General features: G+C 41.9%; 1 long non-coding RNA gene across 4 annotated transcripts; it reads left to right on the forward strand.

Moving 5' to 3' along the window:
- Positions 1 to 430: 430 nt before the first annotated feature.
- On the forward strand, positions 431 to 26492 carry LOC103347846 (uncharacterized). 4 transcript variants are annotated; one of them, XR_016210351.1, is made up of 4 exons: positions 596 to 733; positions 13045 to 13123; positions 15480 to 15542; positions 26355 to 26492. It is a non-coding gene; the product is annotated as an uncharacterized LOC103347846 (long non-coding RNA). The 4 variants fall into 4 exon arrangements; XR_016210353.1 differs by lacking the exon at positions 15480 to 15542 and having other exon boundaries at positions 431 to 733; XR_007919566.3 differs by lacking the exon at positions 26355 to 26492 and having other exon boundaries at positions 489 to 733; positions 15480 to 15620.
- The last annotated feature ends 637 nt before the right edge of the window (positions 26493 to 27129 follow it).

Genomic DNA, 27129 nt, shown 5'->3' on the forward strand with positions numbered 1-27129 from the left:
TTTGGATGGCTTTACACTCTGTTGACTTGGCTACATGAGAATCCTGTTTCCTAGGTTCCCTTTCTTTGATGGTTCTGAATTAGGGTAGACTACTAGAACATTTGCATGAGATTTGGAAGGCAGAACTGAAGCGGCAGGAGTTCTCGCCTGAGGTGCTGGGAGCTGCCGCAGTTCCTCCAGTCACCACTGATCTGCTGCTCACCTTGCTGTGTGGGTAGCGGCTGAGCCTGCAGAGATCTTCCAGGTCCTTTAGACCCCTTCCTTCAGACTGCTGAGCAGGTGCACGTCATCTTTGTATTGCGAGAAGCTGTTGACGAGGAGAGGCGATGAGAGACAAGTGTGGGTTGGTTGGTTCTCTGGGTCCAGGTTTATCCTTGTAGATTCCAGTTTGCCCTCTTCTCGCGGAACTTGCAGCTTTCCTTTCTATTGCTGGTCCTGCTGCCACAGATGGAGCTAACGGCCCCATCAACTTCTCCACCTGAGCCCATCCGTGGCTCCTGATTTTCTTCGGATCTTCTTGATAGCCCCTGCTGGACTTCTGCTCCCCTCGTTTCTCCAATGGAACCCACGCTGTGTAATAAACCCCCATTCCACATCACTTGTTTGTGGCAGAGGCTTGTTTGTGGCAGAAGGGTCTCCAATCAACCAGCTGAGAAGGCCTGAAGGACAGTCAGGAAGTTGGTATTGGAAACTGAAGAGAAGGCAGCCATGGTACCCAGTGGTGCAAAGTTCAGTAAGTGTTTTATGCAGTAATGTGAAAAATCAAAAATATATCTAATTAAATGGTAGATTTGGCTAAGGAGATTTCTAAGAATAATATGGAAAGTGCCAGCTGGTTTTTTTTTTTTTAGCAACCTATGAAAAAGTAGAGATAGAGATGAACTTAAAAAGAAAAGTGTTACATTTTTGAGTATAGCTTAGAGGAAATATAGAGGGCCCATGTAAAAGCCGGCAAAACGACTTCAAAGTAAGAAATCTCAGGAAAGAGATCAAGCTCAAAGCAGTAATAAAACATTGTCTTTGGGTAAAAATAAAGTCAAGGGTGTTACTGTAAAACCCAGTGTTAGGAACTGCAAAGAAAACTGAGAACCTGTGTGGAGTGCCTTTTAGACATTCTTTGCGTGACAGTCAAGCGTTTAAGATCCTTAAGGTCTTACCCAATGGAGTGGAATATAGTTTGATACATAAAAAACACATATTTTTAAAGGAATTGTATTAACTTGAAACGAAAGGAGATAATTCAACATGAAAAGAGGCCTCTGGGTCTTTAACCTCTACAAGCAGGAAGTGGGCTGTGAAAATTGCTCAGCTGTAGGTTCTAGCCGTTGCTGATGGGAAAAGAAGGTGGATTAGAGTGGGAACTGAGAGCCCAGGGGGCAGAGCCAAGGGCAGCCTTAGGTGCTTCTTCCTCTACCTAGCAGCTCCTCCCAGTACCACAGAGCTTGCTCAGTCCCTTCAGGACAGCCAAGGAGTACTGAATCCGAATTGCCTTTAAAAGCAGCTGTCAGCCGGCGCCGTGGCTCACTAGGCTAATCCTCCGCCTTGCGGTGCTGGCACACCAGATTCTAGTCCCAGTCGGGGTGCCGGATTCTGGCCCGGTTGCCCCTCTTCCAGGCCAGCTCTCTGCTGTGGCCCGGGAGTGCAGTGGAGGATGGCCCAAGTGCTTGGGCCCTGCACCCCATGGGAGACCAGGATAAGCACCTGGCTCCTGCCATCGGATCAGCACTGTGCCCCGGCCGCAGCGCGCCGGACGCGGCGGCCATTGGAGGGTGAACCAACGGCAAAGGAAGACCTTTTTCTCTGTCTCTCTCTCTCACTGTCCACTCTGCCTGTCAAAAAAGAAAAAAAAAGGGGGGGGCAGCTATCAAACAATGAAACAGTGAGGAAATGAGGAACAAGAGAGCATAAATACTTCTGGTTTCCACATTCCTTGGTAAGTGTGTTCTCCTCGGTTTCCCAAAGGCTCCCTGGTGGGAATGAGCCACAGCTGTTGTCAATAGTAACCTGTTGACATATTTTACTGGCTTTCCTCATTGTATCATCTCACTTTCACCTTTTCTTTACTTGTGCTTCCTGGAGACCCTCCTCCAAATAAACCACCTGTACCCAATCCTTGTCTCAGGCCTTGTTTTGGAGAATCCTGATTAAGACCAGGAGAAAATAATTACTTCTGACTGGGACTGCCTAAGGAGTTATTTGAGAAGGGTTCTCAGGGATTAGAACATATTTATCATGCCAGCGGGGTGGTGGGGTGGGCGTTAGTAGCAGAGAGGCAGTGCGTGTCAAGGTCTGGAGGTGAAAACTGGGACGCTAAGTCTGGAGAACAGCTAGTAGTTTGATAATACAAAGTCGTTGTATTATCAAAGTGTGCCCCTCTGTGGGTGAATACAGCTTGGTGAACATAGGGCACATTTGTTAGAGTTAGAAAAGTGTGCTCAGGGCGAGGCAGCCTTAACCACCAGAGATTAAAGCTTGGCTAGCAGAATGGGCTGGATTTCAGCTTCCTCTGGACATGTGGCCAAGTCCCCTTGTACAGTAAGAGGAGATGAGACTGAACAGGTAGGTAAAGCTGATGTGAAATGGGTTTGGGGCTCATGATAAAAGAGGTAGCCTGTAGCTAATGAGGATCTGTTAAATGCTTTTAGGGGAAGGACTGACATAATTAAGTTTGTATTTTTAGAAGATTATTGTGTCTAATAAGCAGCTTTAGTTTGGGGTCAGTAGTAAAGGCAGTGGGGATGCGGGCTTGAACTAAATGTCTGGGAATGGGAAGGAATGGACATATTTTAGGGATCTTGGAAAGGTTGAGTGGATTGGCATTGGTGAAAGACTGGTCAGGTTTGGGGAGCTGGGAATGGAGGCAAATAGACACATGGAAGACATTTTAAGCAAATGGTGGCTACTTAAAATTCCATGTGGTCTCTATTTTCTAGCACCTTGCAGTTTGGTGGGTCTTTGAGTTCATTCTGCCACATGGGCTGTAGTTAGAAGTGGTATGTGGGGGCCGGCGCCATGGCGCACTTGGTTAATCCTCTGCCTGCGGTGCTGGCATCCCATATGGGTGCTGGGTTCTAGTCCTGGCTGCTCCTCTTCCAGTCCAACTCTCTGCTGTGGTCCAGGAAGGCAGTGGAGGATGGCCCAAGTGCTTGGGCCTCTGCACCCGCATGGGAGACCAGGAAGAAGCACCCAGCTCCTGACTTTGGATCGGCGCAGTGCTGGCTGTGGAGGCCATCTGGGGAATGAACCAACAAAAGGAAGACCTTTCTCTCTCTCTGTCTCTCTCTCACTGTCTAACTCTGTCAAAAAAAAAAAAAAAAAAAAGCAATATGTGAAATATTTATCAGCCTCCAGCAGTCCATGGTGAGCATGTAATTATATGAGAATACAATTATTTCAACTGAGCCATTGTGGTTTGTTAGCACAATAACCAGGGGACCTCAGGCTGCTGTCTGGTTTCTTACTGGGACAAGTGGGTGGATGGGTAGGGCTCATGGGATGGCGAAGTGCTGTGTCAGACACAGAAATGCATTTTCACATCACTACAGAGTTGTTATGATTTTCCTGGAAATAAAAGTATCTGGCTAAGAACAACAGAAACTGCTCACTATATTGGTTTCATGGACCATCTATCGATTCAGTGTCCTGGAGTATGCTGATGCTGTGGGAAGTGAGAGTGAGTCAGGACATAGTCTTTGCCTTCTGTGAACTCAGTCTAGTTGGCGAGATGAAGCCTGCACAGACGACAGTATCAGAAAACTAAGGTGAGCAAGTGGCCTGAAGAGGGAGAGACAGCCACTGCCAAGGGATGCAGGGAGGAAGAAATGTGTGCACGGAGGGGCTAGGTTTAAGGTTCCTCCAGTGGGAGTGAAATCGAGAGGGACTCATTGGGACATAGTACACTCCAGTAGGAAAACCAAGCTTAACATACATTTAACTGAAAGACTAGAAAAACAACAGGAAAATAGAAAAAAAGCCCAAGCATGATACACATTTACCCCAATGAAGACAATTGTAATGAACATGAGGATTTTTCATGGCTAGACCAACCACCGTAAATTTCCTCCAAACTCTCCTATATCTCCAAAGATATAGGATATTCAAGTGATAAATACCTTCACTGGCCACGGGTAGAAGAGAGTACCAGTGCTGGGGTGCAAAATGCCTTGGAAAGGAGAATTAGTAATGTCTAGTGCATCTTTTATTCCCTTTCTCTGCCACCACTCTTGCCTCCAACATGAGCTTGTTCAGCACACACACACACACACACACACACACACATACATGCTTCTCCTGTACCCCAGCTGTCAGGAACACAGAGCTCCGGCCATGAGAGCACAGATTGCAAATCTCGACTCTTTCATTCCCACTATGGACCCCTTTCCAGGAAAGTAAAGCAAGCAGAAGATTTTCCCTGGAGGTTTGCTAATCGGATGTTGGTATAAGGATCTCCAGGACTTGCCATTCATTTGCTTATTTTGTTTAAGGTCTGGATGTGTGACTGTCTCAGTGCTAACTTTCCTCACTTGAGTTGCCTCTTGGCCTCCTCTCTCCTTCTGTGAACATCCAAACATCCGGCTCCCCAGTGCTATGGAGGCTATTAAATTAGTTCAGACAGCAGGTGGGCACTAAAGAAATTGGAAAACAACAGCTGATCTAAGGCATTGTGTGCTGTGGACTCCTGTGAAGGGGACATGAGTTTCAGACTATCATGAGAGACCATTCAGCAAGGGACCATCTCCCCCTCTCAGTCCCCACAACACCAGCTCTCACCAGTCACTTCCCAGTGCAAGCAAGAGTACTGAGCTCTCCTACCAATTCCTTCCGCCTTGTCTGCATGTGGAGTCATCCCCCCTGGCTGTATGGGCTGCTTGTGTGTGTGTATGCATTGTGAGGGTGCATACAGAGTGATCTTGTCTCCTATTGGCATCAAAATTAAGGCGTTCTTGTTTTACGAACACATAGGTGAGTTTGAGGACGGAAGAAAGGAAATAATAAAAGGAGCCAACATTTGTTAGTGCCCCTCTCACAGGTGGAAAGCTGATTTACCTGCAGTTTTGGCAGGTGATGTTTCATTCCGTGGGATAGGCACACAATTTATACCAATTGACAGCAGACTGAGGCTCAGAGTAGACATAACCAGCATTTGAACCTTAGCAACCTCTGTTCTCTGTTGGGCAAACAGTTAACACAGGAAGTGGCTAAGAAAGGAAATAAAGAAGTGATTACAGGGGTCGTGCCAGCGAGCGTGGCTGAGCCATGCTGCACTGAGAGTGAGTCAGACAGGACTGAGAATGGTGCATAGAACTGAGTGAAGAGAACCAGTACTGCCTTTGGGTCTTTGAGAAGCAGGATGGAGATAAGGGCTTGCCGGCTCTGCAGAAATGGTTCTGCCCTTAAGCTCTCTGCTTACTGAAGATGGAGTCTTCAGATTAGATGGTGGGGAGAAGGGATAATTTTCTCAGGCTCTCTACAATGGCTGACCTGGGAGAAGACGAAATTGAACTGACAGCTGCAGCATCACACAGAGCAGTGGTCAGGGCCGCAACAGAGGCTGGCCTGGTTCCTGTTATTGTCTTCATTGGCCATCCCAGTGGGTATCAATTTCCTGATAGCAAACACTGATAGTAGTAAAGGCACCGTGTACGTAGTATCTTCTAAGATGCAGGGCACTATTTAAAATGTTTCACCAGCTGACAACCATCACAATAACACCATCTCACAGGTATGGTTATCATGTCCACTTTGGAGATGAGGGAACAGGTACAGGGAGGTTAAGTGACTTGCCTAAATCACCCAACCACAGAGAGGCAGAGCTGGGTTTTGACAAGTGCTGTGTGGCAAAGGAATCCAGGTCTTTAAATACTGCAGGCTATGCTTCTGAATTAGCCTTTGGAGAGAGGTTGCAGATGCTGGTGAATTTGAAGTTCTCATATTCAGCTAAAGAGCTATGCCTGTGCATTGGGAGGAGGGAGGCTTTGTTCTGCATTTAAGTGGAGAAGAATAACATTGCTGGAGCAGGGTCTGACACACGAGTGGAGGACTGTGGCAGGGGCTTTCTGTGGTCCCTGCATATCCTCATGTGTGAGTAATCTGTTCCCTAGAAGAGTCTGGTTTCTTCCTTCCAAGATTCTGTTCAGGTCATTGTCAAAGGAAATAACTTCATTTTGGCCAAATGGACAGCACATATTGCCAGTTTGGATCTGTGGCTTGATTAAGCTGCAAATGCCCTATCATGATGCCCTATTCTGGGCCTTCAACCCCATTCTCTGTCCCACTGGGAATTCATTAAGGCCCAGAAGGCTGAGAGGAGAAGTGGTCAAGGGTCCCGATCTGTCCTGTGAGGGTCCCAGAGCTCAACTCCAAGAGAGAGGAGGGTCCAGTGTTGCATTGCAGGACCAAGATGCACCAAGGAGATATAAAGTAGTGTGTGAAGCAGAAGGTCTCCCGGGGGGCAGGAGCAGAGAGGCAGGCTAACCTAGGCAGGGCTGTGTGCAATCCTGGTCAAGGTGGAAAGATACTGTTTTGTGAGTGTCCATGGTGAAGAAAGGGGACTAATGCCTATTGAACATACTTTTTATGCCAGGGACCATAGATGTATCATCTCATCCAATCATCCCAACTCCTTTGTGAGAATGGTATTCTGTTGTTGTCATTAAACAAATAAGGAAACTGGAACTCAGTTAAGAGACATATTCAAGGATGCCCTACCTAGGTAAGGTAAGAGGTGAAATTTGAGAGCAGTTTACTGCAGATGCTAAGCCAGCATATCTACTGCTCTGCGCAGGTAAGTGAGTACATCCTGTTGAACTGTATGGACAACCCGAGAGCCTTCAGATACAGTGTTCTAATGAGTGGATGGGATTTTATTGGGTAGGACAGATGGGCAAGAAAACAAAATGCTTACTTGGAAAAGCAAGCTTATGGAAGAAGCTGAGACATTCCTACAGGGATCTGGTCTAGGATACTAGAGAGGCCTAGAGCTACATGTGCATGGTCTGAATGATTAGAAAGTTTTCTTGGTGGCACTTAGATGCTTTTGTCCTGAGAACAGGGGAAGCAGCATATCTGTGTTTAGGTCACAGATATGTATAATGGTTTCCAGTTGCATCCAATAGAGTCTTGAGACTAGAGTCTTCTGCCCTTAAAAACCATGGCATTTCCAGCTCATCATTTATATATATATATTTATATCTGCACAAACCCTTTTCAGTGCAAAGGAAATTACACTCTGGAGAGCATGCATGCTCCATCCGAGTGCTTTAAGCGTGAAGAAAATGCCTGTTAGTGAATGAGGGTCGGTGCTGAGTTATCTAATCCAGCTGGTTTCCCCAGCCTTAGGTTATGCGTTGTATAAGAGATACAACTCCATCCCAGACTTACAAGGTCAGATCTAAAGGTGAGCCCAGGTATCTGGGTAATAAGCACCAACAGTTTTGATGCTCACCTGTGAGACTGACATCCACTTCCGGAAGTTTTAAACATCTTCTGAAGCTGAAACTTGGGGTTGGTGTGGAGTTCACAAAGTCCTTTCTAGCAATCATTTAGCATTCTGCTAAACTAAATTTTCTATTCTATTCGATTCGATTCGATTCAATTCGATTCGATTCGACAGGCAGAGTTAGTGAGAGACAGAGAGAAAGGTCTTCCTTTCATTGGTTTACCCCACAAATGGCCACTACAGCCGGCACGCTGCGCAGATCCAAAGTCAGGAGCTGGGTGCTTCCACCTGGTCTCCCATGCGGGTGCAGAGGCCCAAGCACTTGGGCCACAGCAGAGAGCTGGACTGGAAGAGGAGCAGCCACAACTAGAACCCGGCGCCCATATGGGATGCCGGTGCCGCAGGCAGAGGATTAACCAAGTGTGCCATGGCACCAGCCCCAAACTAGATTTTCTTAGCCTGGGGTTCATTGTGGGCTTCAACAGACACAGGAATCCTGTAAAATTGAAGGCAAAATTTTGTATGGATGTATGTTTTTGCAGTTAGAATCATGAAAAAGTTCCTGATTAAAACAGTGTAACTACCTCACCTCATTAGTACATGTTTTTTAACTTCTTTGAGTCCATATATGATAATTACAAAAAAAAAAAAAAAAGAGGTTGGTTGGCACCGCAGCTCAATAGGCTAATCCTCCACCTGTGGTGCCGGCACCCCAGGTTCTAGGTCCGGTTGCGGTGCCAGATTCTGTCCCTGTTGCTCCTCTTCCAGGCCAGCTCTCTGCTGTGGCCCAGGAAGGCAGGGAGGATGGCCCAAGTCCTTGGGCCCTGCACCCGCATTGGAGACCAGCATCCGGCTCCTGGCTTCGGATCAGCGCAGTGTGCTGGCTGCAGCGGCCACTGGGGGGGGTGAACCAATGGCAAAAGGAGGACCTTTCTCTCTCTCTCTCTCTCTCTCTCTCTCACTGTCCACTCTGCCTGTCAAAAAAAAAAAAAAAAAAAAAAAAAAAGGCCCACTGATTTATAGATGCATTTGTGGTTGGCTGTATATGTTTGCATGTGTATATTAGTGTGTTTCGTGAGATACAAATTGTTATGACCTAGAGAAACCACTGAGAGTATTCGGAACATTTAGCCCAAACTACTTAATAAAAAGTTGTATCCAGTGAAATAAATCTAATCAGAAAATAAGCGAACTATGTAAACTGATGTTTCACTGCAGAAGATACGTAGATGGCAATCAGCAATGAAAAGATAGCAACATCATTAGCCATTAAGGGAATGCAAGTTAAACCATGAGCAGCTATCACTATGTACCTGTCCTACTGGCTAAAATCAAAAGTAGTGATTAGTGAGAATACAGAGAAACTGGATGGATAATACTTTGCCAGGGAATATAAACTTGTATAACCACTCTGCACAACTATTTGGCCATTTCTGATACAACTAAGCATGCAACTGCCATATAACTTATCAATTGTACTCTTGTGCATTTATCAGAGAAAAATTGAAACTTATATTTACATAAAAACCTATGCTGAATGTTAATAGTAGCCTTACTCACAATAGTGCCAGATTAGAAGCAACCCTGATGGTCTTCAGTAGGTTAATGTTTAAACTGTGGTGCATCTTCGCTCATACCAGTTTACCCAAAAAGGATAAAGGTTTGCTATCGCAGGGGGCATTCCAAAGAAAGTGCTCTGTAAGGAAAGTTAGAAAAGTGATTGGGTCTGGAGTGACAATAGGACAATGAGCCTTCTCTTCAGGGACTCTTGGGAAAGGTCATTAATCACCAGTGTGCAGCAGTTTGGTTAAATAGCCTTATTGCCTCAGCATCACTCTGGAAGAGAGAAGAATGTGGTTCTATCTATGGGATCTCATACAGTTTCCATGTACCATTTTCCAGCAATTTATTTCAATGCTGACATTTATCTGGATTTATTGTCAGATTCTACAACTTAAAGGGCTGAGACCCCCAAGACTACCCCCACTTCAGATGTCAATTGAAAGCCCAGGTTTTTCATATTCTGATCAGCTATAAATTGGGGATTCTTAAGACTCCCTCTTTGGATTCAATTATTTACTTAAATGGCTTACAAAAGTCAGGTAAATACACATGTTTACTGATTTATTAGAACAGATGCAATCCAGGGTGGGTATCTGGGTTAGCAATTGGGATGCCACTTGGGATGCTCGCGCCTCATCCTGCAGGGCCTGTGTTTGAGTCTTGTTTTGCTCCTGATTCCAGGTTCCTGCCGGTGCACACCCTGTGAGGCAGCAGGTGATAGCTCAAATAGTTGAGTCCCTGTCACCCATATGGGAAACCTGGGTTGAGTTCCTGGCTCCCAGCTTCACCCTGGCCTAGCCATGGCTGCTTTGGGCCTTTATGGAGTGAAAATAATGGATTGGAAATCTGACTTTCTTTCTCTTTTTAAACAAATAAATATAAACGAATGAAAAAAGCATATAATTCAAAAACAGCCAGAAGGAAGAGATCCATAGGGCAAGGCACGGCAGTGGAGTGGGCATGGAGCTTCCAAGTCCCCTTTGAGTGTTCCACCCTTCCAGAACCGTATTAGCCAACTCAGAGGCTTATCAAATCTCATGGCTCAAGAGTTGTTACAGAGTTTAGTATGCAGCCATCCCCCTTCCTTCTAGAATGTTGGTGAGTGAATCCGAATGTTCTAGCCTGATCACTGGTCTTCCTGGTCACCAGTCCCGTTTTGCCACTAAAGACTCCTCCTCAGTGATCTCCCTAGCATAAGCCCAGGCATGACCAAGAGAGGCTTCCTTTTACAGAATGTTCATTTTATTTGAAAGTTGTAGAGACAGAGATATATCACTTACTGGTTCACTTTTCTTTCTTTTTTTTAAGATGTACTTCTTTCCCAAATTGTATACCATTTACCCCTCCCCCCCCTTTCTTTCTCTTTCTTTCTTTCCTCTCTCTTTCTCTTTCTTTTTTTTCTTTCTCTTTCTTTTCTTACTTTCTGTCTTCCTGTCTTTTTCTCTCAAGTTTTATTTATTTATCTGAAAGCAAAGTTAGAAATAGGCAGAGGCAGAGAGAGAGAAAGAAAGAGAAAGAGGTATTCCATCTGCTAATTCATTTCCCAAATGGCTGCAACAGCTGGAGCCAGGCCTATCCAAAGCCAGGAACCAGGAGCTTCTTCTGAGTCTCCCATGTGAGCACAGGGACCCAAGGACTTGGGCCATCCTCTACTGATTTCCCAGGCCTCAGCAGAGAGCTAGATTGGAACTAGAGCAGCTGGGACTCCAACCAGCAACCATATGAGATACTGATACCGAAGGTGGTGTCTTTACTCACTACGCCACAGTGCTGGCCCCTCACTTTTCTTTTAACTTTTTTGGAAGATTTTAAAAAATGTTTCATTTTATTTTATTTCAAAGGCAGAATTACAGAGAGAGAAAGAGAGAGAGAGAGAGAGAGAGATTGATTGATTGATTGATTCCATATGCCTGTTCACTCCCCAAATGGCTACAATGGTCAGGGATGAGCCAGACCAAAGTCAGGAGCCAGAAGCTTCTTCCAGGTCTGCCTGGAATAGTGGTGTAGGGACCCAAGGAGTTGGACCATCGACTGCTGGTTTCCCAGGTACATTAGCAGAGAGCTAGATGGGAAGTGGAGCATCTGGGACTTGATCTGGCACCCAAATAGGATACCGGCACTGCAGGCATTGGCTTAACCCACTATGCCACAGCTCTGGCTCCTAAGGGGCTCGTATGAAGAACTAAAGGCCTTCCTGTCACTCAGGAGATTCCAGACTCTCTTAATTTGTTCATTCATTCTTTTAAAAATATTTACTTATTTGAAAGGCAAAGTTAAAGAGAGGAAGAGACAAAGAAAGTGAGAGAGAGAGAAAAAGAGAGAGGTCTGCTGGTTTACCCATCAAATTGCTGCAATGGCTTGGGCTATGCCAGGCCAAAGCCAGGAGCCTGGAATTCCATGCAGGTCTCTCACTTGGGTGGCAGAGGCCCAGAAGATACTTTCTTACTATACCATGTGGGTATGTAATTAAATGAAACTGCAGAGACTTATTGAGTGTGTGCTGTGTTGTGTGCGTGTCAGTGTGCCTGTGCATGCACCAAAATTCGATTTGAGTTCTAGGGACTGCCTTCATGTTTCATCCCAGTAAAGCCTCCTGAGAACACCGACATCACTCGTGTGAGAATTATTCCCGTTTTGCAGACGAGGAAAGGAAGGATTGGAAAAAAAAATGACTTGCCTGCAGTCACATGCGTAGAGTAATAGTATTTTTAATTGCTAATTGCTATTATTACGTTGAATAGTCATTTATTAGGTGAATTAAGAATAAAAATTATTTACCTTCATTTATTCCTTCTCTGAAAGTCTTCCTTTTTTAAAACTTTTTATTTGTTATACAAGTTTCATGTATTTCATATATACAAATTTAGGAACATAGTGATACTTCTCCCCCTACCCTCCCACCTGCTCACACTCCAGTCCTTATTCCTCCTCTCTCTCCTATTCCCACTCTTAATTCTTACAAAGATCTATTATCAGTTTACTTAATTATTGAAAGGTTAACCCTAAATTAAATAAAGAGTTATAGTACGAAGAAAATAATATGGAGGAAAAACCTACTGTTTCTGGACAGAAGAGACAAGGGCTGTAAACAATCATCAAATCTCAAAATGCCCTTTTCACTGAATACATTACATTTTAGGTTCTCTGTTATCCCAGATTAGGGAAGATGTCGGGTATCTGTCTTTTTTGGACTGGCTGATTTCAGTAATTATAATGGTTTCCAGTTGCATCCAACAGAGTCTTGAGAGTAGGGTCTTCTGCCCTTAAAAACCATGGCATGTCCAGCTCATCATATACAGATCTGCGCAAACCATTGTCTAAGAAGGGGCACTTTCAGCAAGCAGGATAGGAAAGGAAACCAACAGGATATTTTCTGAGCCTGTTTTAAGCTGCTGGTTTGAATGACAGAAAAATTAAAGACCAGCTGTGTCAGGAAATCCTGAACTAAAGTGAAAGGGGATCACTTTTCAGAATCTCTGTGAAGTCAAAGGCAGACTGATTTCTCTGGCCTTATCAGAACCTTCCTGGAAACAAAGTTAACTCCACTCCCTCCGGCAGAGAAAATGTGTGTAAACAGAGTATACACTGGCCAGTCACACCATACTCAGCCTGCTGTCCCCTCCTGGGCTGGTCTCAGCAGCCCACACCCAGGGACCACGTGTCAAGCAGGGGCAGACAGGACAGGAACCCAAACCTTGGAGCAGGTGACTCCAAAGTGCCTCTACCTCATCCTTTCTTGTTTCTCTGAATAGAACCCATGAAGAAGACCAATAGGTAACAGAGCAGCCATTGTTTAAAAACAAAATGCTAATAAAGCAGCAATTATACAACAAAGTGGGCAAGGGAGTAAAATCTAAGAGCTATATTACTAAAATAATGATTGACACAAGAAGAGCTACAACTGGAAATGTCATAGATTTATAATTTCATGTACTGAACATGATGTACTTGACACTAAGTATTTTGTATGGATTGTGTTCTATAATGTGCTCAACAATCCACAAGGTGTACACTGATTTTTTTTTTTTTTGTACTTAACCCAGGAGAAATAAAGACACAGAGAGAAATTAAGTCACTTCTTGAGGCCACACAGCACAGGAGGCAGCCAGAATTCGAATCCATGTAAGTTGACTTTAAATACTGCAGTCTCAGCCACAGTCTGCTGCCAACTCCAACAGCACTGGCGATGTCTGAGAACAGCATCCTCCTCCCAGATGTGCCGGGAAGATTGTGGTTTCTTCCCAGCTCGTGCGGCAGCCAGACTTCTCAGAATGCTGAATTCGTGTGTTTCGTAAACTCTAGTGGTATGATCATTTAAATTCCCTAAAATCAAACTTTAGTCACTCTTAATAACTCAGTAAATTATCGGTAAGGAGCCCCTTCACAAAAGTAAATATTGAAAATCAATGGAATTCAGCAGCATTCTGAGGATCAAAATCACTTACATCTTATGTGTACTGAGCATCAGGGAAGTTTTAGGAGCGCAGACTATAATTCAAGAAATCTAGGGAAATATTGACATACAGGACCCAAAGCGCTGCCAGACAGCTTATTTCTTCCAAACTCTCTCTGGTGAGAACCCTCAAGATTGGTTAAAAAAGCTCTTGAGACGTTTTTGTTCCAGCCAAGAATCTGTATGAATTTTCTCAGCTTAAGAAAACAAGGCCGTGTACTGCATTGCTGAGTGCAGTGGTCAGTGTCTCTAGGGACTCCATTCGGGACCACAGCCTGTGACTGTTTGGGTTCCCAACTGCAGACCAATAGCCTCTGAATTTGCATGCCTGGAAAAGGGCTAGGAACAATCTCTCACCAACAACTTAATCACATTTTCTCCACGGCCTGGAGAGACCCTTGTGGCATACAATATTTAAATAGAAATGATTTCAGGCTCTTGTTAGGAGAGGGTTTCAGTAATTAAAGAAAATAGGAATTCTATTCAGATTCAACATTTCCTATTTGTAATTATCCTCTTGAAGTCCCTTTGTAATTATTTTTTTTCAAAAAAAAGACCTTCTGTATTAGCATATTCTATCTAAATTATTTAATTAGATGGTGTTTTGCACAAATTAATGATGAATAAGTTTCCTATGTAACCCTCAAAGAAGACTATTTTGTGCTTTGATTCATCAGTGGAGAGGGTACCAAAAACTAGGGAGATAGACTGGAGTGTACAGATATTGTCAGGTCATGATTCGAACTTCACATTCATGCTTTAGGTTTCTCTGTCTTATACAATGGCCAAACACCAAATTCACCACTTTGCTCTGTGCCAGTTGCCCTAGCCTACTCACTGATCCATTGACCTTTAGTGTGCTAGACAATTGCAAGGAACTGAGGCATAAATAGCAAATAAGGCAAGTATCACAGCTTTTACAGGCTTAGTTTTATGGACAAACATTAAATAATTATACAAATGAGTGCAGTAGTCCGTCCTTATCTACAGTTTTATTTATTTTTTTAAAAATTTGGAAGATAGAGTTAGACAGTGAGAGAGAGAGAGAAAGGTCTTCCTTCCTTTGGTTCACCCCTCAAATGGCTGCTACGGCCAGAGATACGCCAATCTGAAGCCAGGAGCCAGGTGCTTCTTCCTGCTCTTCCACTTGGGTGCAGGCACCCAAGCACTTGGGCCATCCTCCACTGCCTTCCCAGGCCACAGCAGAGAGCTGGCCTGGAAGAGGAGCAGCTGGGACTAGAACCCGGCGCCCATATGGGAGGCAGGAGCCGCAGGCGGAGGATTAACCAAGTGAGCCACAGCACTGGCCCCCTATCTATAGTTTTTGCTTTGAGGTTTTAGTTACATGCAATCAGCCATATTCTGAAAATATTAAGTGGAAACTTCAAGAAGTAAGCAATTCATAAGTTTTAGATTGAGCACTGTTCAGAGTAGCTTGATGAAATTGCTCTTTCCTGGTCTGTCTTGCCTGGAACATGAATCATCTTGTCCAGTGAATCCACACTGTATATACTACCTGCCTATTCATCACTTAGAAGCCAACTTAGTTATCAGACTATAATGATACTATAGTTCTTGTGTTCAGGTAACCCTTATTTGACAAAATAGTGGCCTTGAAGCACAAGAATAGTGATGCTGGCATTCAACTATGCCAAAGAGAAGCTGGAATCTGCTAAAAATGAAAAGGTGAAAGTTCTCAACTCAAGGAAATAAGACATATGCTGAGGTTACTAAGATTTATGGTGAGTTAATAATATCTTACTGTGCTTGATTTATAAAGTAAGTTTTATCATAGGTATTTAGGTGCAGGAACATACTGTATATAGGGTTCAGTGCTATCCCGAGTTTCAGCTGTCCAGTAGGGATCTTAGAATGTATTCCACATGGATATAGGGAGAATGTCGTATTCTCTTAGAAGACTGAAGTTTTCAGACTCTAGTATTGGAACTTATGCTGCATTGCTTGTTTTTGGATGAATCACTGGGTGTGTGGCACTTGATTTTCTGTTTCTTCTGCTTTTTCTAGGAACAAATGAACACACTCAAGGCCTGTCATCGGGATGGTCACGTGTTCTATTGATGAAATCATGTGTGTTCACTCCTGAGGAAACCTCTCAGCATTCCCATTTTTCTAATGTATATGAAATAAAGACACCTGATCACTAAAGCTTAGTCATAGAACCCTGGAGCCACGATGGTTGCTGATGGACTCTCACCCACTTGAAGGGTCTATAGATTTCACTTTCATTGATGAAATGCAATAGATAATTTGGTGTTTGCTAGGAAGCACTTGGGTAAAGTGGCAAGACCCTTATAAAGGGAGTGTGGGGCTGAGAGAGGAGGCTAAAGTTGATCCACAGTATTACACAGCTGAAAGCTACTGTAGGGCCTTTCAGCCAAGTCCGTCTGATATAAACATTATTACGAGTTGGCAGCCCTGGGTTCAGGTCACAGGTCATGACTGACAGGCTATGTCTTTGGGAAAATCCTTTAAACCTCTTAGACTCAGTTTTAAAACCTATGCAGTGACTCTCTCAAGAGGAGTGGATGCCATCAACTGGAGCTGAGATGTTTGATAATAGACACCCAGTCCCAAGTTGTGGTGTTAGCAGCGCCACAGTCTACCTTTCTGACATGTCTTGACAGTATGTGGTTCCATTTCCAATGTCATCTCCTGGTCTAGAATGGCTGCTGGAAATTAAGTCCTCTTCACCAGCAGGAAAGAGAAAGGGAAAAGATAAAAAGATCACATCCCACTGGAGAGTCAGCTCCTTTGTAGCTAATATGCCTAAGTATGCGTAGTGGACACCGAGAAGACTAGATAGGTTCATGGCTGCATCCCAAAACAAGTGTTCTGTTAGTAAGGAAGCGTGGTGATGGTGGTGTTGATGAGGATAGATTCTGGATAGACTACAGATAATTTTCTGGGCAGTGATCTGGCCTGGATGGGGACAAGAAGTAGTCATCAAGGGGTCAGAGTTGGGGGAGTTGTCCAAGAGAAGTTGTGTTGTTTTTTTCTACAGCAACTTCATGTCTTGATTTTTTATTCTGTCAGTTAAACATGAGCATGTTATGCCTGCAGAAAAGGGACTTTTGCAAGGCTCTGTGTGCTCCAGTGTGGAAGATGGGAGGAGGTTTAAACAGGAAAACAACCCAGCTGGATGCTGGGCACGTACAATAGATAACTATTGGGTTGTGGGCAACAGGCAAGGTGCTCTGAGCAGTAATTCTCATCTTTCTTTTTCTTTTATGGACACAAGGCCACGGCAAGTCCTTCACAGTGATTGTTGTTTTACTACCAGGTTTCTGAGTGGCTGACTTGTGGGAATTTTTGAATAGAATGTTTCTTGCCATTTGTCCTATGTGGAAGATGAGACTGGGACAAGATAGTGAAGTGTTAGTTGGGAAATTTTTGCTATAAGGGCTCAAGATCTTCCCCACTTCCTTCTTTTTTATCTTCATACCTAGTTGATAACATTGATAGTTTTTTGTTTTTCTTTCAATTGTTGCCTATGTTCATCCTTTCCTCTTGATCACATTGCTAATGGGTCTGTATTTCTGTCTTACCAATCTTCTAACTAACCTCCCACACTCATCCTGACCAAGCTGTCCAATCTATAGGACAGAGAGCTCTTCATTAAATATATTTTTCATTCTATTCCCTACTGGCTCAAAATTCTTAGACTATTTCCTCTTTTCTTGGCATGAAATTATGCATTTATTCATAGGGATAACAGCGACAATTGTTGGGGGTAAAAGTACAGATTACTCAGAAGATTGTTAGGTGCTTAGACTTTGTTTTCTATGTTGATGAAAAAATAATTAATAGTTAACATTTGTTCCTAAAGAAATAGAATATTTTTCTGTTCTGTACCACATGCAGCTTATGTTACACATATCTTGTTGTATATTCCTGTCAGCTGATGTGCAGTTATGTGTGTTTCTTCTTGGCATTTTGGTGGGTACATACTCCTCCTCCTCATAGTATACTTCTTCCTTCCTTCATTTACTTCTTATTCTAATGAGTGTTGGAAAGTTGCTTTTATTTTATTTTATTTTTTTATTTTTTTACAGGCAGAGTGGACAGTGAGAGAGAGAGAGAGACAGAGAGAAAGGTCTTCCTTTGCCGTTGGTTCACCCTCCAATGGCAGCCTTGGCTGGCACGCAGCGCTGATCCGAAGGCAGGAGCCAGGTGCTTCTCCTGGTCTCCCATGGGGTGCAGGGCCCAAGCACTTGGGCCATCCTCCACTGCACTCCCTGGCCACAGCAGAGAGCTGGCCTGGAAGAGAGGCAATCGGGACAGGATCCGGCCCCTTGACCAGGACTAGAACCCGGTGTGCCAGCGCCGCAAGGCGGAGGATTAGCCTAGTGAGCTGCGGCGCTGGCTGGAGAGTTGCTTTTTTAGAAGTTTCTGCCCAGCAGGCATTGTGGTAGCTGCAGAATTTACACTTGTATTTCAGTTGTAATGCTATGACCCCGGTTGATGTGGTCTACATTCACACCTGCATTGTACTTAGCTAAATTCTACCATGTATCGAGTCCCCATTGTAGTTGAACTATTACTAGCAAGTAATCCCTCCAGCCTACATGTATTGATTCTGAATTTCTAGAGGCATGTGCTACAAGTGTAGTCAGAGCTGTTTCAGAAACCCAACTCAAGTCTAAAGTATAAACTTCCATAACTAAATGTGGGAAGGTCAGAAACCAATCCTTTGAGTGATTTGAACTAAGGAACTAGAAATCTCTTGGGGCTCTCTCTCTGTTTTCTTCTTTTCATTTCTGTATTTTCTTCTCCCTTCCTGCTTGTCTTCCTTCACTCCCAGAGCACACTAACGGGGTACTGGATACAGTTGAAATATGATCTATATAAGCTTTTGGTTTACAGTCACATGGCTGTGTAATCAAAGAAAAGGATCCCAGGGAAGGGTAATGATCAGCCCAGAACCGATCTCTATGGACTGTTAATCAAAGGAAAAGAGTTGACAGAAATAGTAGCCCTTGCAAAAGTGACCCCCTCCCCCCAAATTAACCTACTCTTATCTTGGGAAAGGTAAAGAATCTTGTTTTGGTTATTCACAATCCTTTGGTGCCAATTATAGCCTGCAGCTCAAAATGAAATCCCTGAGGACAGCAACCAGAATTCAAATTCTGTTAGATCGGGTCTAGTGCTGATTTGAGTGGGACTTACTAGACTTACTCATTGTAAGGAAAGAGATGGATCATGAGGGGTCACTGGTGTCTCATTCGAGGATCACAGAGTTTTGGGAGGCCATGTCACAGGGTCTTCTTTTTTTATTTAGGTAAAATTTATGTTTTTTATTAATATAGAAAGAACAGATTTCATGTATTTCATAGATCCAGTTCTAAGAAGATAACCATACATCCCTCTCCCCACTGTTCTTCCTCAAAAACCCCCTACTTCCCTCCCTTTTCATTAATTTTTGCAAAGGCCCAATTTTAACCCATTCTATAATCACAGACTTAATTCACCACTAGCCATAGTAATCAACAAATAAATCATAGGAATACCACAGTTCCACAGAGTATAAACAAGGGCTAAAAATGACAAATCACAAGATGTCTGTTTCATTCCTATACATCTGTTTATTTTCTATATTAACTGCCACGTATTAGAAAAAATGTAAGATAGTTGTCTTTTTGAGATTGGATTGTTTCACTAAGCATAATGGTTTCTAGTTGCATCTATTTTGTTGCAAAAGATAGGCTTTCATTCTTTTTTATGACTGAATAATAGTGCATATATACCACATTTCCTTTATCTAGTCATAAGTTGATATCTGAGTTGATCCCATATCCTTGCTATTGTGAATTGAGCTGCAATAAACTTGGGGGTATAGTTAACTCTTTCATATGCTGATTTAATTTCATTTGGGTAAATTCCCAGGAATGGGATAGCTGGGTTATGTGGTAGATCAATTTTCAAATTTCTGAGGAATCTCCATACTGTCTTCCATAATGGTTTTTCAAGTTTATATTCCCACATCCTCAGCAGTATTTATTGTTTTTGAATTTGTGATTGATAGCCTTTCTAACTGGGGTGAGATAAAACTTCATTGTGGTTTTGATTTGCATTCCCTGATGGTTAGTGATCCTGAATATCTTTTCATGTGTCTGATGGCAACTTGAATTTCATTCTTTGAAAACTGCTTGTTCACTTCCTTTGTCCATTTTTAAAAAGTATTGTTTGTTTTGTTGTTGAGTTTCTTGAGCGCTTTATATATCTGATATTAATCCTTTATCAGTTGCATAGTTTGAAAATATTTTTTCTCATTCTGTCAGTTGCCTCTTTACTTTGTTGAGTATTTCCTTTGCAGTGGAGAGACTTCTTAGCTTGATGTAATCCCATTTGTCTATTTTGCTTCTTATTGCTTGTGCTTCTGGGGTGTTTTCTAAGAAGTCTTTGCCTATGCCAATGTCTGGTAGGGTTTCCCTGATGTTTTTCTCTAGTAATTTGATGATATCAGGTCACAGATTTAGATCCTTGATCTATTTTGAGTTGCTTTTTTTTTTTTTTTTTTTTGATAGGCAGAGTGGACAGTGAGAGAGAAAGACAGACAGAAAGGTCTTCCTTTGCCATTGGTTCACCCTCCAATGGCCGCCGTGGCCGGCGCGCTGCGGCTGGTGCACTGCGCTGATCCAATGGCAGGAGCCAGGTACTTCTCCTGGTCTCCCATGGGGTGCAGGGCCCAAGGACTTGGGCCATCCTCCACTGCACTCCCTGGCCACAGCAGAGAGCTGGCCTGGAAGAGGGGCAACCGGGACAGGATCCGGCACCCTAACCGGGACTAGAACCCGGTGTGCCGGCGCCGCAAGGCGGAGGATTAGCCTAGGGAGCCGCAGTACCGGCCTTGAGTTGCTTTTTATATAACATGTAAGGTAGGGATCTTGTTTCATCTTCTGCATTCATGGATCCAATTTTCCCAGCATCATTTGTGGAAGAGACTGTCCTTTCTCCAGGGATTGATTTTAGCTTGTTTGTCAAAAATCAGTTGGTTGTAGGTGCATAGATAGATTTCTTGAGTTTCTGTTCTGTTCCACCGGTCTATATGTCTATTTCTGTGCCAGTATCATAATACTGTGCCAGTATTATAACCGCCCTGTAGTATGTCTTGAAATCTGGTATTGTGATGTCTCTTGCTTTGTTTTTGATACATAAGATTGCTTTAGCTAGTTGAGGGTTCTTGTGTTTGCATGTGAATCTTAGCTTCATTCCATTGTGGTCAAAGAAGATGCATGATATGATTTAGATTCCTTCAAATTTTCTAAGACTTGCTTTATGGCCTAGCATATGGTCTATCCTAGAGGAAGTTCCATGCACTAGTTAGAAGAATGTGTATTCTGCAACTGTAGGATGAAAGCTATCTGTATGTAGCTATCTGTCAATTAACTACTGTTTAACAGATGGGATACCAGCACTGCAACCTAGGGCTTTAACACACTATGCCACAGTGCCAGCCCCTGAATCTTGTTTCTATACTTATTAACTTTGATATCATGATAAATTATTTTGTCTACCTCAGTTTCCTCAACAGTGAATCAGAGATAACCTTTGTGAGCACCAAATAACTTGACCAATTACAGTGGACATAGGCCATAACACCTGAGCAGTTGCTGAAGGACCTCTACTAATTATTTCACTGCTAAACAAGAGGAGGTACAGAGAGCCCTAGGGAGGGGTGATGGAGTGTCTGAGGATTCAAGTATTGAATTTTTTACTGCCACTCATTATTTCAATATGTTAAAACAACTGGTACTGCTAAATTTGTTGGATTGGCTAAATACTAGCTCAAGGAATTGCATTTCTCTCTTGTCAGGGACATCAGTTACTGTTGTGAAAGCCATGTAGTACCCAACGCCAGGAGCATAATTTCTATGAGTCATTGTAGATGTGCAGAGTGTAATGACAATTTTCCAGCAGAGAGCAGTAAAGGATCTCTGGGAAAGAGTGCCTTCTCTAATTTGTAGTACATTGCCACATGGGTTAGTGGAGGGACTAGCTGCTGTGAAGATAAAATGAAATAATCCATCCTGTAAGCTTAGAATAATGCAGGTGTATAGTAGGACCTCTGTGTAAGTTGTATTCCATAGAAATGAAGTGATACTGACTCACTGCCAGCATTCCAAAAAGGAGTTACTCATCACTCAGCTTCAAATTTGCTGCACCACATAGTGAGCTGTGTACGATGAATTCACCCTTAAAAAATTAGTTCTGTCTTTATCTTTTCCCCCAAGCCGTGCAAAATCTCAAACATCAGAAGAGTTGACAGAATTATATGTTGAACATCCAGGTGCCCATAATGTAAATCTTAAAATCAACATTTTGCTGTATTTGCTTTATCTACCTATCCCCCTATCTATCAATCCATTTTTAAATGCATTTCAAAGTTGAAGATGTCAGAATACTTTATTCTTAAACTCCATAATGCATATCATTGAGTTCAATGTTTTCTTAAATATTTGAAATACTTTTACTTATTTCGGAGGCAGAGAGTGAGAATGAGAGAGCTCCCATCTGCTGGTTCACTCCTCAAATTCCTGTAATGGCTAGGGTTGAAGTCAGGGGCTGGGAACTCAGTCCTCATCTCTCACATGGACAGCAGTGATGGAATTACTCCAGTTGTTGCCTGTTCTCTCCCAGAGTATATATCAGCAGGAAGCTGAAATTGGGAGTTGAACTGGGACTTGAACCCAGGCATTCTGTTGTGGGATGTGGGTGTCCCAATTGCTATCTTAAGTGCTAGGCCAAACACCCACACATATTCTTGACTTGACTTTGACCTATTTTTCAGAATTTTTGTTTTGCACAAATTTTAGAGTTATTTTCTTTTTTTAACTTTTATTTAATGAATATAAATTTCGAAAGTACAGCTTATGGATTACAATGGCTTTTTCCCCCCCATAACTTCCCTCCCACCCGCAACCCTCCCCTTTCCCGCTCCATCTCCCTTTCCATTCACATCAAGATTCATTTTCAATTCTCTTTATATACAGAAGATCAATTTAGTATATATTAAGTAAAGATTTCAACAGTTTGCACCCACACAGAAACACAAAGTGTAAAATACTGTTTGAGTTCAAGTTATAGCATTAAATCACAATGTACAGCACATTTAGGACAGAGATCCTACAGAAGGAGTAAGTGCACAGTGACTCCTGTTGTTGACTGAAATGAACACTTTGAGAAACAGTGACATGATCAGCCCTTGTCCTGACTGTTGATGAACAACTTAATACTTTATCCCTTATAGTATTTTTTTTTGTTCTACTTAATACTATTGGTTGAATTCTGTAATTAATATACAATTATTCTTAGGTGTTTAAATTTAACTGAAAAGTGATACCAGTTAAATATAACAGCGGGAATAAGAGAGGGAAAAGATGTACAATTTGGGACATGCTCAATCGGACTTGCCCCAAATGGTGGAGTTAGAAATGTGCCAGGGGATTCCAATTCAATCCCATGAAGGTGGCATGTACCAATGCCATCTCACTAGTCCAAGTGATCAATTTCTGTTCACAATTGATCATAATGATAGGACTAAGAGTTAAAGGGATCACATAAACAAGACTAGTGTCTGCTAATACTAACTGATAGAATATAAAAAGGGAGAGAACGATCCAACATGGGAAGCAGGATACACAGCAGACTCAGAGTTATTTTCTCTTATGTTACCTTGTAGAGTTTTGTTTTTAGGTTTAGATGTCTGATACATCTGAGCTAATTTTAAGAAGTATGTAAGATCTTTGTCTAAAATAATTACTTTTCATGTGGCTCCAGCACCATTTATTGAAAGATTGTCTTTGTGCTATTTTGTTGCTTTTGATCTTTGTCTAAAATCAGTTGACTATATTTATATGGATACATTTCTATTCCATTGACCTATTTATCTTTTCTTTCATCTGTATCACTTGATTACTGTTGCTTTGTCATGTCTTGACTTCAAGTAGTGTCAGTTCTCTAACTTTCTTCTCCTGTAGTATTGTGTTGGGTATTCTGGGTCTTTTTTCCTGTCCATACAAACTTTAGAATCAATTTATTGATATCTACAAAATAACTTTATGAGATTTTTACTGAGATTCCACTGAATCTATTGATCAATTTGGGAATAACTGATATCTTAATGATATTGTACCATCTACTCTAGGAAGGTAGAAACTATCTCCATTTATTTAATCCTGGAATTTTTTCCATCAGTTTTGTAATTTACTTCATATAGATATTGTACATATTTTGTTAGACTTATACATGAATGTTCCTTATTTTTTGGGTGCTAATGTAATTTATACTGTGTTTTTTAAGTTTAAATCCTGCTTGTTCATCACTGGTGATTGGCTTTTGTATGTTAACCTTTTTTCCTAAAGCCTTGCTGCTATGGTTTGAGTGTGTCCCCCAAATGTTCATATGCTGGAGGATTGGTCCTCAGCATGATTATATTCAGAGTACAATTTTAAAAGGAGAAATCTAGTAGGAAGTAACTGGGTCATTGAGGGGACCACCAGTGGAAGGGATTCAGGAAGCTCAGCTGTGACCATGGCTAGTTCCTGTGATTAGATTGTCATAAAAAACAGTGGGCCTGGCCCTTGAATCCCTCTAGCTTCTTGCCTTTCCGTGTGATCTCTCCCTTTTGCCCAGGCTCCCACCATAAAGCCACCTGCTATGTTATGGCACAGCTAAAGAGGTCCTTGCTAGAGGGTGACCAGGTAGTGCTACTCTCTTTTATCATAGCAACAGAAAACATACCAATACACTTGCTATAATCACTTATTAGTTTCAGGAAGTTTTTTTTGATTCTTTAGGATTTTTGATATAGATAATCATGCTGTCATAAAAATGCCATCTGACAACAAAGACGGTTTTATTTCATCCTCTCCAATCTATATACCCCCTTTTTTCTTATTGCATTAGCTAGAATGTGCCATATAATATTAAAAAGCTGTAGTTAGAGGGTTCATCCTTATTTTGTGCTTAATCTTAGTGGGACAATGTCTAGAACTTTTAAGAATTGTAATATCGCACTATTTTCTCTTCTGTGAGTTCCACATTTTGCATTTAAGTCCATGAAATGTTTGAGTTAATTATAGGAAAGGTGTAAAATTTATGTTTAGAGTAATATTTTTTCCACATTATTAAATTGTTTATAGCTATTTTGTAGAAGTTGTTTATCAATCGTGAAAGTTTATTCTTAGGTTTATGAGAGGTTTTTTTTGAAAGATTTACTTACTTACTTGAAAGTCAGAGAGAAGGAGAGGCAGAAAGAGAGAAGTCTTCCTTTCACTGGTTCACACCCCAGTTGGCTGCAATGGCTGGAGCTGTGCTGATCTGAAGCCAGGAGCCAGGAGCTTCTTCTGGGTCTCCCATGTAGGTGAAGGAGCCCAAATACTTGGGCCATCTTCTACTGCTTTCCTAGGCCACAGCAGACAGCTGGATCAGAAGTGGAGCAGCTGGGACCCAACTGGCACCCATATGGGATGACAGCACTGCAGGTGATAGCTTTACCCACTACTCTGAGAGTTTTTAAAATAATGAATGTGTGGGGATTTTGTCAAATGTTTTTTCTACTTATGGATATGATCAAGTGATTTTTCTCCTTAAGCCTATCAGTGTGATGGATTACATTAATTGATTTTTGAATGTTGAACCAGCCTTGAGTATCTATAATAAGCCCCAGGTGATTGCAATTGTAATTCTTTTTATATGTTGTTAGATTCTATTTGCTCAAGGACTTAGGTCTCTGCCACCCATGTGGGAAACCTAGAAGGAGTTCCAGGTTCCTGGCTTCATTCTGGTCTGCTCCTGGCTGTTGGATGCATTTGGAAGTGAACCAGCAGATGAAAGACTCTCTCCTTGTCTCTCTCTTTCTCTTCCTATGTTTTGAAGTAAAATTAATAATCATTTTTATAAACCACTAAGCTATATGATGCTTAGAAGAAACTCACTTCATTTCTAAGGACATTTATAAACTGAAAGTTTATAATAGTTACATCTTCTTATTGAATTGATCCCTTAATCATTATATAATGCCCTTCTTTGTATCTAACACATTTTTTGTGTTAACTCTATTTTGTCTGCTATTAGGATGGCTACACCAGCTCTTTTTTGGTTTCTGTTGGCATAGACTATCTTTTTCCATCCTTTCACTTTCATTCTGCATGCATCTTTGTTGATGAGATGTGTTTCTTGTAGGCAGCAAATAGATGGGTTTTGATTTTCAGTCCATTCAGCCAGTTTGTGTCTTTTAACTGGAGAGTTGAAGCCATTCACATTCAAAGTGACTATTGATAAGTAGTGACTTTGCCCTGTCATTTTCCCATAAATATTCCTGTTGTTTACTTTGGAGTTCCTTTGTACTTTGAGTGATTTTCTTCCTTTACCTTCTTTCATAGTGATGACCATGTTTCTGTGTTTCTGTGTGTAGCACATCCTTAAGCATCTGTTGCAAGGTGGAAGGGTGGTGACAAATTCTTTTAATTTCTGTTTGTTATGGAAGGTCTTTATTTGACCTTCATTCATAAATGAGAACTTTGTGTGGTATACTATTCTGGGTTGACAGTTTTTTTTTTTTTCTTAAGACTTGGAATATATCTTGCCATTTTCTCCTGATCTATAGGGTTTCTGATGAGAAGTCTGCTGTGAATCTAATTGGAGATCCTTTGACAGTAGTCTTATGTTTCTCTTGTGCACATTTTAGAATCTTTATGTTTTACTGTGGAGAGTTTGATTACAATGTGTCATGGTGAAGATCTTTTCTGGTCATGTCTATTAGGAATTCTATGTGCTTCCTATACTTGAATGTCCCTTTCTTTCTCTAAATTAGGGAAGTTTTCTGTTATTATTTCACTAAAAGGCCTTCTAATCCTTTCTCTCTTTCTGTGCTTTCAGGAACTCCTACAACCTAGATGTTGAGGCCATTTGGGGAAGATGGAAGATGGAAGATCTCTCCTTTTCTTTCCTCTTCTCTCTGTAACTATGCCTTTTGGAAAAATAAAAAATTTATCTTAAAAAAAAAAAAACACCAAAGCCCAGAATCCTCTTGTGTATTTCAGAATAGTTCCTTTTCCCCTCCTCCTGCAAAACCCTGAGTGGCTTTTCTCCACTACCACTGTGAAAACATGGCTGTACTCCTTGAGGTAAAACTTGCAAAACGCTTGAGTCCTTCTGTAACTGAGTCTTCCTAAAGTTCTTTTTTCTTAAATTGTATTTAAGTTTTTTGCTTTTTAAAATTTTTTTCTTTACTAAAATTTTTTCAGATAAATTTTTAAAAAAGGGTTTATTTGAAAGGCAGAGAGAGGAAGAGAGAGAGACAGTAATCTTCCATTTGCTGGTTCACACCCCAGATGGCCACAATGGCTGAGGCAGAAGCCAGCAACCTGTAACTTCACTCAGGTCTCCCACATGAGTGGCAGAGGCCCAAGTACTTGGACCATTTTCTTCTGCCTTCTCAGGTACATTAGCAGGGAACCAGATCATAAATGGAGCAGCTGGGGCTTGAATAGGTGCTCATGTTGGTTGCTAGCATCAAAGGAAATGGTTTAACTGATTGTGTTACAATGCCCTGAGATAACATAATTCTTTAAAAATTTAAAAATTTTAATTTTAATTAGCTTTGAGAGATTTAATGTGATTTGTTGATACAATTCAAAGAACATCATGATAT

Source organism: Oryctolagus cuniculus, chromosome 1 (assembly GCF_051225735.1).
Source record: "Oryctolagus cuniculus isolate XC-2025 breed Fujian yellow rabbit chromosome 1, ASM5122573v1, whole genome shotgun sequence".
NCBI lineage: Eukaryota > Metazoa > Chordata > Mammalia > Lagomorpha > Leporidae > Oryctolagus > Oryctolagus cuniculus.